The sequence below is a fragment of the Miscanthus floridulus genome, chromosome 10 (assembly GCF_019320115.1).
Source record: "Miscanthus floridulus cultivar M001 chromosome 10, ASM1932011v1, whole genome shotgun sequence".
Taxonomy (NCBI): domain Eukaryota; kingdom Viridiplantae; phylum Streptophyta; class Magnoliopsida; order Poales; family Poaceae; genus Miscanthus; species Miscanthus floridulus.
In genome coordinates, this window is record NC_089589.1 from 40,409,311 (window position 1) to 40,421,937 (window position 12,627).

A 12,627-nucleotide genomic window follows, 5' to 3' on the forward strand; every position below is an offset into this window, starting at 1 on the left:
TTCGTCAAAGATTTCAGCACCATTGCTGCCCCGTTGCATGAGTTGACAAAGAAAGGAGTGGTGTTCCATTGGGGAAAGGCACATGAGGAGTCCTTTGACACTTTGAAGGACAAGCTTACACACGCACCATTGCTGCAACTTCCAAACTTTGGTAAAACTTTTGAGCTAGAATGTGATGCTAGTGGAGTTGGCATTGGAGGTGTTTTGATGCAGGATGGTAAACCCATTGCTTACTTTAGTAAAAAATTGCATGGCCCTATTCTTAATTATTCCACGTATGATAAGGAATTATAAGCACTTGTTCATTCTTTAGAGACATGGCGTCATTATTTGTGGCCTAAAGAATTTGTTATTCGTTCTGATCATGAATCGCTTAAGTATCTTCACTCTCAAAATAATCTGAATCATAGGCATGCTAAATGGGTTGAATTTATTGAATATTTTCCTTATATTATCAAACACAAGAAAGGGAAGGATAATGTGATTGCTGATGCTTTGTCTAGAAGATATACATTGCTGTCCCAACTTGATTGTCGGATTTTTGGTCTTCAATCAATAAAAGAACAATATGTGCTTGATCTTGATTTTAAGGACGTGTTGCTTAATTGTAGAGAGGGACGTATATGGAATAAGTTTATGATCAATGATGGGTTTTTGTTTAGAGCTAACTGCCTATGCATTCCAGTTGGTTCCGTTCGTCTTTTGTTGTTGCAGGAGGCACATGGAGGCGGATTGATGGGGCATTTTGGTGCCAAGAAGACGGAGGAGGTGCTGTCCACACACTTCTTTTGGCCAAGGATGAGGCGAGATGTAGAGCGGTACGTGGCTCGGTGTGCCACATGTCAAAAAGCTAAGTCGCGGTTGAACCCACATGGTTTGTATATGCCTCTTCCTGTTCCTTCTACTCCTTGGACTGATATATCTATGGGTTTTGTGTTGGGTTTGCCAAGGACTAAGAGGGGGAGGGATAGTATTTTTGTGGTGGTTGATCGTTTTTCTAAGATGGCACATTTTATTCCTTGTCATAAGAGCGACGATGCTGTTCATATTGCTGACCTTTTCTTTCAAGAAATCATTCGCTTGCATGGTATGCCTTCTACTATTGTTTCAGATCGCGACGCAAAATTCTTGAGTCATTTTTGGCGCACGTTGTGGAATAAATTGGGGACCAAGCTGCTGTTTTCTACAACATGTCATCCCCAAACTGATGGGCAAACTGAGGTTGTGAATCAAATATTGTCCACCATGTTGAGAGCAATTTTGAAGCACAATTTGAAGATGTGGGAAGAGTGTTTGCCGCATGTGGAGTTTGCATATAACAGGGGAACATTCCACCACCAAGGTAAGTCCTTTTCAGGTAGTGTATGGTTTTAACCCCCATGCTCCTATTGATCTTTTGCCTTTACCTACCACAGAGAGAATACATAGTGATGCTCGAGAGCGTGCTGATTTTATTCATAAGTTGTATGAAACAACTAAAGCAAATATTGAAAGCATGAATGAAAAGTATAGAATTGCTGGTAGTAAAGGTAGAAAAGAGATTAAACTTGAACCGGGTGATTTGGTTTGGTTACATTTAAGAAAAGATAGAATTCTTGAGCTGCGTAAGTCTAAATTAATGCCAAGAGCAGCTGGTCCTTATAAGATCATTGAGAAAATAAATGATAACACCTTCAAACTTGAATTGCCACCCGAGTTTGGGGTTAGTCCCACCTTTAACATTGCAGATTTGAAACCTTATTTGGGAGAAGAAGATGAGCTTGAGTCGAGGACGACTCCAATTCAAGAGGGGGAGGATGATGAGGACATCACTTCTTCAGAGGTACCCGCTGATCCTCCAACCGTCATGCAAGGTCCAATGACCTGGGCTCGAAAGCGACAACTAAATTTACAGGTTTGCTCGTTCTTAAGCGATACTTTTCATACTTTTGAGAATAGACTACTACCTAATGATGTTATCTTGCTTAGGAACATTGGAGAGGGTCATGAAGGACTTAGAGGAAGTGGTGGAGGTGATGATGACCAGCAAGGACGTCCAACACAAGCCGGAGGCCCAGTCCAACAAGAATTCGAGTCTGCCTCGGCCTCCAGGACCAGTATGCCTTAAACTAGTCACCCAGGACGCATCCGGACTCTGTTTTTGATGATCCACATATGGATGGAAAGTTAATTTGATAAGGAAGCCAATCGAAGTGGTTTCACATCAAAACCTCTTCGGAATCAACTGGAATCATTGAAACAAGTCTGCGTCTAGAATCTGCCAGGGTGCTGCGACACCTTCTTTTGGTCCGTTGGACCGTGTATCGTGTTTGGGCCCATTAGGGGGCGCGTCTAGGGTAGACGATGACCCTAAGACCTTTATAATCATACGCCGCTGCCATCATTAGGTTTTGGGTTTTGTTTAGATTATTCTGTCAAGAACAGTCTCGTCGTTCATCGGTTTGTGAGACCCCAACTTCGTGAGATAATCTTTCATCTGCAATTTGGTTGTGTTCTTTCTTGTTCTTGCTTGTGTTCTTCATTGCGCAGGCAAGGATTACCCTTCTTGGCGAGGTCAACCTGGTCCGTGACTTGGTTGATAACCAGAGGAGCTGTGGTGCTAAGATTGCTGGGTTCGATCTTTCGATCTGAAGCCTGATCGGTGTGTCATTCTCCGCCACATTGATAGTTACCATCACCTAACGGAAGATCGGTATCCCCGTCTCCATTACAAGTGATATACACTAAAATGGGTGACACACATTGATCCAATCATGGAAAGGTAAATTGGAAACATAACTAAGTAGCAGGACAATAATAAAGAGAACTAGAATCCTAAGTTACTACTAGTCAAACACTATTCTAGCTAGTGACTATGACTATACAGATAAACCAAGATAATGCACGGTAGGATGCATTATCTTGGTTTACCTGTATGCCCTAAACTCACCTGGAGGATTGATTGGGCACATAACACCACAAGCCCTATGATTTAACAACTAGACCTATCGTGGGGGAATACATAGGATGGATAGGGCTGTCACCACCTACCAACTACCCTGATCTATTCGGAGGCATAGCCACATTGCAAGGTACCCCATACACAGCTGCACCAAACTTGTCTTTCTTTACTTTCAATAGTATAAGCACCACGCTTACACTATTTGATACTACCCTAGCCTCACATTAAGACTAAAGCATCAACTAGTGATGAATAACCCATGCTACTAAGAACCCACTTATCTTAGGAATATAAGCATAACCAAAGCATAACTAGAGCACAAGACTAATACTTAAAGTAAAAGAGTTGAAATAATACTTGCATAGAAAGTAACACACTAAAATAAAGTATTTACAAGAGAAAGACAAGCTATACTAGACTCCTGAGACTGCTCCAGAGCTCCCACCAAGACTAGCTACTACTAGAAGAGCTACATATTGAGAGAGTACAAAGAGAGATACATCTCTTCTTTATGTTGGTACAATTTACACTGGACATTTGAGCATGTGCTTCTTTGCATGGATCAAACCACCATATAATCAAGGGTAGATGGCATTTGAGCGTGTGCTTCTTTGCATGGAGGCATGTAATGGAGGTGGAGAGGGAGTGAGGCATCGAGCGGCATAGGGGTGGCGCTAGCTGGCCCCCTATGATAGGTGGGACATCCCTCCTTCTTCTAGAAGCTTGGCCCACATGTCATGAGTGGGTTTGGATGGTTGTAGATGTTTGTCATGTTGGTTGTATTGGCACACCACGTCAGTGATCCATGTGATGCTTCATTCAAGCCTTTGATGTTGAACTGACTTGAGATCAATGGTGGAGAAGCCTTGGAGGACCTCTCCCATGGATCAGTGATGTGACAGGGGTAGGTGGGGCACCGGGCGGCTCCCTTGTGGGGCTGGCCGACGTGGCCAAGTGGGCCCAAGGTCCCCTGCCACGTCCATTTGCCTCCTTTGTCCATTTTCTTCACCATTTTGCACAAATTTTGCTATAATTCCTGCATACAAATAATTCTACAAGTACAAGAGGAAATAGGTGAATTTTAAACATAAATCACTACCTATGTTGTTGTTTACTCCCATTTTTGGTGCAATGTTGATGGTCAAAATAGGCATTTAGTGATGGTCAACAAGCCCCCCCACACTAAACCTTTGCTCGTCCTGAGCAAAGCGAGAAAACAAAGATCCAGGTGCAACTTAATATAAACAAGACTTCAAAAGATATGATGCTAACATAAAAGATATACCAAGTCATACCTTATACCTTGTGGATTTGAAGTGTCTACCATGTCGCCTTGAGCGGTTGAAAAGTGGAACGGTGTTGACACCAAGTCATCACTATCCCCTATGAAGCATACTTGGAGTTTTTATAACTTTTGCAATTGAAAACTTAGCTCATACTTCTCCTCAAATGTTATTCTCAAATCACTCAATGGTATATATATCCTCACCAAGGCATTGGTATTTGCGTTCCTTCATACTTCTAATAGGCATATGTGGAGTTTGGGTAGGATAAAAGTAAAGCACACTTGCATTGCATATTTTGCTAAGTCAAACAATGGATCCATGGAGAAAAATATCATACACTCAGATCAAGGTGTGCATGTGTGTGAAAATGGAATAAGCATGATTACCCCATAGCAATTATTCTTTCTCCATCCTTCATATGAGAGCATGGCTAGTTTTTTTTGCTCGACTATGGACTAAAATATGTCCACATATTTTTTTTATGGACCTTCATGTGTTCACATTTTTTCTTTTCTTTTTTTCAATACTAGCCCATGCCTCATTTATGAGAATGGTGGAGAAAAGAACATGCCAGTAAACATGGAGTATTTATTTGGTGGAAATAGAAAGGCATGTTTTTGCTTACTTCCAGTGTAGAAGCATAGCATATATGGTGGAGTGTATGTGACCTTGATCTTAAGAGCATGATAAAATTCTCAACAAAGGTCAACAAAGTTTGACAAAGCTCAATACAAAGACAAGCAGCATATGTGGAAGGTTTTCAATAGATAACATGGTATTTGGCTTTGGTAGGAAATATCACCATTGAGGTGAAGTAAGGCGATTTTTTTTATGTTTTATCAAAACAGAAATCTCCAAGAGCTGACATAGAAAGATAGGATTTCTTTAGTCTTTACCATATCTCACTTCACAACAACTTAGTTGACATGTTTTCCTAATATAGATATGTCCACAAGGAACAAGTATATGAACAAGGAATAAACTTTATGTTGGCCAATCTTTATAAAGTCATGTTCATTGTTTGGCATGATTCACATTTTAAGTTTGATTTTAGTATATAGCATGTTTTCAACACATCAAATATATAAGAATAAAGCAAGAGTGGGTAGAGGGAGTGCAAACCAGCGTGCGAAAGTGGCGGAGGCCGGAGAGAAGAATCAGACAGCCTTCCTCACACTAGGACTTTTATGTCATTTGACATTAAAAGCCTAGTGTAGAAGTTGGGGCATCCCTCAGAGTGTACTCCAATGTTGGATGATGTTTGGCTCAAGTTGTTGTCACCTTTGTTGTGTTGAGCCTTCATCCTTTCGTGTTGAACCTGAAAGGTGTAGCGACAAATACCCGAAGGATACAAGTTCTACAAGATGCGTTTGTTCCCACTTTACAAAGTTACTTCTTTTTTCGAGTGAGAACAAAGAGAAGAGACTAAGCACGATTTTTTTTCAGAGTTCGTGGACATTGTACTCCCTTTGTTCTATTTAAATCTTAAAGCAGTTAGTGAACAAAGATAACCAAAGGGAACTTTCCCAAGAAGTATATCCCTCATTGCTCTTTTTGAGGAGAGGCTTTATTCAAGGAGTGGTTGCAAGCTTATTATGTAAAGAGACAATGCAAGTAAGTCTTTATTTTATTATTTTTATTTAAAAAAAATACTAAGACAAGATTATTCTAATTTATTATGCATGAAAGAAAAAGGAAATGTAAAATGCGAAAATTAAATATGGGATACATACCGATTTACCTATCGGCGAGGACTTGTTGTGTCAAGTCAATTGATGACTTCCCCATTGAATTTAGCTTGAATTTCTTCTTTCCGCCACACCATCTTGATCTTCATTTGGTTCTCTTTCCTACAAAGGTTAGTGGACAACATATACCCGAAGGAATCCTCGAAGAAATAAGGGTGGTACTCCTGTTTAGTTAGTATGGATAGTTTTTCCCATGTTCTTTAGTTCTTGCTTATTGTTTACCAAGTTCTTGCAAAAGCTTTCATCACAAGATTTTTTTTCTACATTGAATTTATCTCAAAAACTTATCCATCATATTTACAATTTTACATGCAACCACTGTAACATCCTAGTGTTAAGCATTGCTTTTGGGACTTGCATTTCATGAGCACAAGGATCATCCAAGCATTCGTCAGCATGAGCATATGGAATTTCATCTTATTCTTACATATTATCACATGTGATGTTGATTATATACATGCATATGGTTGTGACAATGTGTGACCAATGCAAGAGATGGTTGTGAGGTCACAGAAACACCTTAGGCACATCTAGGATGGTAAATGGAATAATGTTTGTATTCATGACATGGGCCAATTTTTCTTCTAAGTCCTAGTTTACTCAAAATGCCATTTTTCATTATGCTAGTTTGACCAAAGTTGAACAGTAGCTTAGAGTGTTTGCATGGCAGTGCACCCTTAATAAAAGTTGTAGTTCTTGACATGGGTAACAAACTTGTTTTAGAGCCATGAGCTAATTCAGTGCCTAACATAGTCAAAAATAGCTCCAAAGTAGCAATGAAATATTGTTTAGGGACAGAAATTTTGCTAAGTCTAAAGCTAGTTTTCAGTTTCAAAGTAGCATACTTTGGAGCATTGTAGTTTGAAAACCATTGTGAATTAGACAAAACTTCAAAAAAAGTATGGAATATCATTTTCTTACCTTGTACAACCTCTCCACCAAAGGATTTGAGATCAAAACCTTCCCCCTTAATAGAGCAATTTTTGGGAGGTGCCCAAGGCCTCCCCACCTTTCTTTCACGGGTTGGAGTGAGTGACCCGAGAAAGAAGAAGGGGGATGCAATCATTTATACAACGGACATTTGTAGGGGCGGCTGGTGATTGAGCCGCACCTACAAATCCCAGATATTTATACGTGCGGCATTTGTAGGGGTGGCTCAATCACCAGCCGCCCCTACAAATAGCAACACCGGGGCCGGCTGGTGAGTGAGCCGCCCCTACAAATCCTACCCATTTGTAGGGGCGGCTCGTATCACTAGCCGCCCCTGCTGTTCCATTTGTAGGGGCGGCTGGTCTCATAGATCCCAAGCACGCCACTGTAGGGGCGGCTCCATCACTAGTCGTCCCTAAAAAAATTTTGTCCCGTTGCTACAAACCGTTTTTCACGTAGTGAAAGTCATTCTAGGGCGCTTTTGACAAAATAAATCCTAATATTATTTCTTATCAAAGATAGAACACAGGAAAAAGATTCACATTTAACTACTTCAGTACAACCATCTGAATACAACTTCATTACATACATCAAATTATCTTTTATTAAATTTTTCATGATTTTTTTTTGTTTTGAGGTTGTATTTATTTAAACTTGTAGATGTTAATATTTTTTTCTAAAAACTCAGTCAAAGTTAAAAGAAGTTAGGCTTACGGTAAAGCTAAGATGAGCTTTTATTTGGAACGAGAAGCAATACGGAGTGGCCTGTTCAAATTGCTCCATATATGCCTGCCACGCTAAATATTTAACTTGTGGCAAGCAGAGCTGAATATGGTTGTGACTCAGTCTTTCACTTAGAAAATCCCAGGCTTTAGATGACAGAGATAGAAGATTCATAGCCCTAGTATCAATTTGCATCTGTATTACAGACTGATTGAAGTCAAGGTCCACAAAACTGGCTATACAGTGTGAGAGCATATAAATATGTTGAGATCTTTTGTTAACAAATGAAAAAACTAAATATATTTATTTGAGCAAGGTAAAACAACGGAAGCAACTCATGTAAGAACCATTTGAGCATAACTCGATACAAGCATCCGAATGCTTCTTGTTTTACACAGATATATAGATGCTTTAATTAAAACACAATAGTACATAGTAGCCTCTTGAAATTAGTGCAAGAGTTGGCAACTAGGAAATGCAGGTGGCTATCTTTTCAAGTGCGTTGTTCATATGCCTGCCACAGCGCAGGTCATGTACTGCAACACAATCGACACCGCGATGCCGATTCCATAGCCAGAACCAACAAAGAGCCACAACATGACAACTTCAAAGCTTTGGTTTGTAGCCGTAGTCGATGCTGGAGCGCTTGCACGACCTGAGGGGGGTTGTGTCAGGTTGCACCGCACAGGTAACCGGCATCCGTACAGTCCCAGGTTCCCGCCCTGGAAGGAGCTGCTGGGGCACGTGGAGAACTGCCTACCTGAAGGTATGCTGCCGCTGGGGTCGTTGTAGGAGAGGTTGAGGACCTCGAGGTTCGTCAAGGAGGCCATGGCCGGTGGGATGCACTGCGTGAGATGATTCCATGAGAGGTCAAGTGACTCAACATTGGACAGGCGACCAAACTTGGCAGGGATGTTCCCGGAAAAGGCGTTGTGCGACAGGTTGAGAATGTGGAGAGGCATTAGGTTACCGATTGTTTCTGGGATTGAGCCACTAAATCTGTTGTCCGATAAGTCGATCACCACAAGATCATATGGAACATTTATGTTTCTTAGGTATTGCTGTTTCATGGCCACATCGACCGATGCTGAATAGGGGAAACCAGCAAAATATGGATCTCCTTCCATTATTCCAAACTGGAGCCAATAATCGCTCTGCATGGCTTTGAAACCATCGAAAAGCTCAGCAGGAAGGACTCCGGTGAAGCTATTTTCTGCGAGGTCAATGATTTGGATACCGGAGACATAACCGGTGGCCATCAAATCCACATGGTTCTTGTTCCCATCAGGGATACTAAGTGGCCCATAAAACTTGTTGGATCTCAGGATAAGTAGCCGAAGGACAGGATTGTTACCAAGCCATGATGGGAAAACATCCACAAATTTATTCCCGCCAATATCGAGCTCTTCCAGGAAATTGCAGCTAGCAAGTGACCTTGGCAGACGCCCTTGGATCTGATTTCCATTCAAATCTATAACCACTAGACAGCATGATTCTCCCATCTCATCAGGCCATGTTCCGTTGAGGTGATTGTCTCTGAGATTTACTGCTTCTAGGGCATTACCGCAGCCTTTCAGGAGATAAGGAGTGACTGACCCGCTAAAGTTGTTACCAGATAGGTCCAGTTTTGTAAGATTATAATCTTGGTGACATTCCATATAAGGGATACGCCCGATTAGTTTGTTGTTTGCCAGTTTGATTGACCTAGCTAGCGACCTGGACCAGTCGGAGGAAGTCAGGGGTCTGATGGAAAAGAACTTGTTGTTGGAGTAATCAAGCTCCCTCCCTACGGAAGGGAACGGCACAAGTCCACCAATTTTATTGAAGCTGAGATCCAGATCATCTATGAATGTGTAGGCAGGGAGTTGACTTACTCTAGTGAATTGATTGTGGTGCAGGTGCAAGGAACTCATGTTTCTCCAAATCCAGTCTGGTATGTTGCCACGAATGCTATTGTTGGTAGGCCGCAAGATGCAAAATCTAGTTCAGTAATACTACTACTATTATTAGTACTATCGCCACGATCATCCGCGGAAACTGATAGCAAGGGGTTATTGGAGGCTCTTATGCTAGAGAGGTTCGTTAGCATCAAGGGTAGAGATCCAGTGTACCCACGAAATTGTTGGAGTCTACCTCTTGGTAGGTAAGAGCCCTGAGCTGGCAGAATGAGGTTGGAATTGCGCCTGTGAGCTTATTGTTAGACAAGGAAATATACTGCAACGTCGCAGATGTATTCTGGAATTCTTCAATATGTGGAAAGACAGTTACTGCTCAGGTCCAAATACTCTAATGCTGGCTGGGTGAATATGGATGCTTGTATTTCACCGGTGAATGAATTATGACTCATGTCCACTCTCTGGAGGTTGCGGAGCACATTTCCATCGCTCAGAGGAATATTCCCTGTACAAACAGGCATGGTCAGATAATTTTCTGTTTCCTCAGAAAACCAAAACTTCAGTAAAACCATTAACCGATTATATTCACATAGGAGGTAGCTAGGTTCAGTTATTTTTCGAATTCGGATATATAGAGTTTATTGTTAAACATTACTATTTTGTAAGGTTTTTTTGAGGAAACTGGAGGGGTTTGCACCCCTACAGAAATTTATTAAGATTAAAAGAGAACAGTTGTACCAACTACAAAACATAATACAAAAAGCCTGCACATAGAGGCTGAATCAGGAAACCAAGAAGGAAACTAAAAACAACAGTGCTAGCACTGCAAAGAGCCTAGCTAAATAAGATTTGCAATCCATTGATTAATCCTTGGCGAGTATTTCTTCTTTGCCCGTAGTAACAACAACTGGAATTCATCCATAAAGTTGTGTTTTGCCAACTGAATGTTTGGGCTGATCTGTCGACAAATTAAATCATTCCTTGCCTTCCAGATTATCCAACACATCAAAACTATGATCTCCATGAAGAAGGGCACTTGAAGCTGATCTTTGAAGTTCTGCAGATTCTCAAAGGGATCTAAATTGGGGTCAACCTGAATATTGATGAACGCCCAGCATTGAGAAGCAAAAGGGCAATCTAAAAGCAGATGAAAAAGTGATTCCTCAACATTTGCATTGCATAGAACACAATTGTAGTCCTGTAGCACCATGTTTTTCCTCTTTAGAACCCCCCTTGTGCTTATTATGTCCTTCAACACTAGCCAAAAGAAGACCTTATGCTTGGGCTGACAGGAGCATCCCCACAACCACCTGAATGCTGGGTGGATGTTAAGCTGACCACTTAGATGTTTATAAGTTCTCTTTACTGAGTAATTCACTACCGGAGACGGCTTCTTTGCTGAGTGTCCCAAACTTTGTCGAGTGCATTTTATCGGGCACTCGGCAAAGAGGCTGTTTGCCGAGTGCCAGAGAGAAAGCACTCGGCAAACAACTGGCACTCGGCAAAGAGATGGTTTGCCGAGTGCCGAGCACTTGGCAAACAATAACACTCGGCAAAGGGGTGGTTTGCCGAGTGTCAGGACGGCTCGGCACTCGGCAAACCAGAACACTTAGCAAAGGGCCACCTTCGTTAACGACCGGCAGACGCCGTTAATCCTTTGCCGAGTGTCTTTTCCTGACACTCAGCAAAGAGGCTCCTTTGCCGAGTGTGATTTTTGACACTCGGCAAACCATATTTTTTTCACTTTTGACCTCCAAACTTTTTCTGCAGTCCTCATACAATACATGGTACTCCATATTCCAATGTGGCACATTTCTCAGACTTTTTCTACATTTCTTTAATTTATTTCATTTAATTGAATTTTCGTGGATAATTTAAATTATAACTGCTAGTCATTCGAATAATGAAAAAAATGAATGGAAAATGATATTGATGTTATTTAGTATAATGTGAGGCCGTATCCAGGAATAGACCACCAATTTCGAATATTTTGTTCACGAAACATGACCACGAACTTGCGGTCGAGTTGCTTTTTAAATTCTATAAAAAGCAAACGAAGTCCAAAAATCATGAAACTTGTCAAGATGTAATGATATCATATGTGGAGGGTGTGATAAAAAATTGAGAAGGTTTCGCGCAAGTTGTGACGTACGATGCTTACAAACCGAGGAGTCTCCAAAGAAGTTTCTTGATTTCGCGAAACCTCAGTTATAATGTGAATTATCCAAGAAAATTTAATTAAATGAAATAAATTAAAGAAATATAGAAAAAGTTCGAGAAATGTGCCACATTGGAACATGGAGTACCAGGTATTGTATGAGGACTGTAGAAAAACTTTGGAGGTCAATAGTGAAAAAAATATGGTTTGCCGAGTGTCAAAAAATGACACTCGGTAAAGGAGACTCTTTGCCGAGTGTCAGGACGGCTAGCACTCGGCAAAATTTTTTAAAAACCCCCCTCTTTGCCGAGTGCCAGCCCCGTTGGTACTCGGCAAAGAATTTTTTTTTAAAAAAAACTCTTTGCTGAGTGCCAGGCCAGGTGGCACTTGGCAAAGAAGTAAAAAAAATTAAAAAAAAACTTTGTCGAGTGCCAGATCAGGGGCACTCGGCAAAGGAGGATTTAACCCCACCGGCTGGGCCGGCCCACACTCATGCACGCGCCAGCACCGCCGCCACCCGCGCGCCAGCGCAGCGCCGCTCGCTCGCGCCAGCGCCGCCGGAGGAGGAGAAAGAGAGGAGGAGGAGGAGAGGAGGAATAAGGAGGCCACCAAAGCAATGGCGCCTTCGCCCTCTTGTGCCCCTGCAGCGGCGCCGTAGCAACGCCGCTGGGGTGCGGCGTCGCCCCGCAGCAGCAGCGACCCACATCCGGCCATCTCGGTCGCCATTCTGCAGTGGTGAGCCCCTATGCCGTCTCCGCCTGATGGGTGTGGATGCATGAATAGATTAAGATGTCCCGGTTAGGGTGCCTTCGTGGACGCTGGTTATGGTGCATAGTTGCAAATATGAGGTTTAGCATGGATGGATTGTGGATGCATGGATTGATGTTTGTCATAAATTAATATAGCTTATGGAATATATTAGTAATGGGATACAGATCCTGAATTT

General features: G+C 41.8%; 1 pseudogene; it reads right to left on the reverse strand.

The window, feature by feature from the left end:
- Nucleotides 1-8,134: 8,134 nt before the first annotated feature.
- On the reverse strand, nucleotides 8,135-12,395 carry LOC136488456 (receptor like protein 22-like; annotated as a pseudogene).
- Between the last annotated feature and the right edge of the window lie 232 nt (nucleotides 12,396-12,627).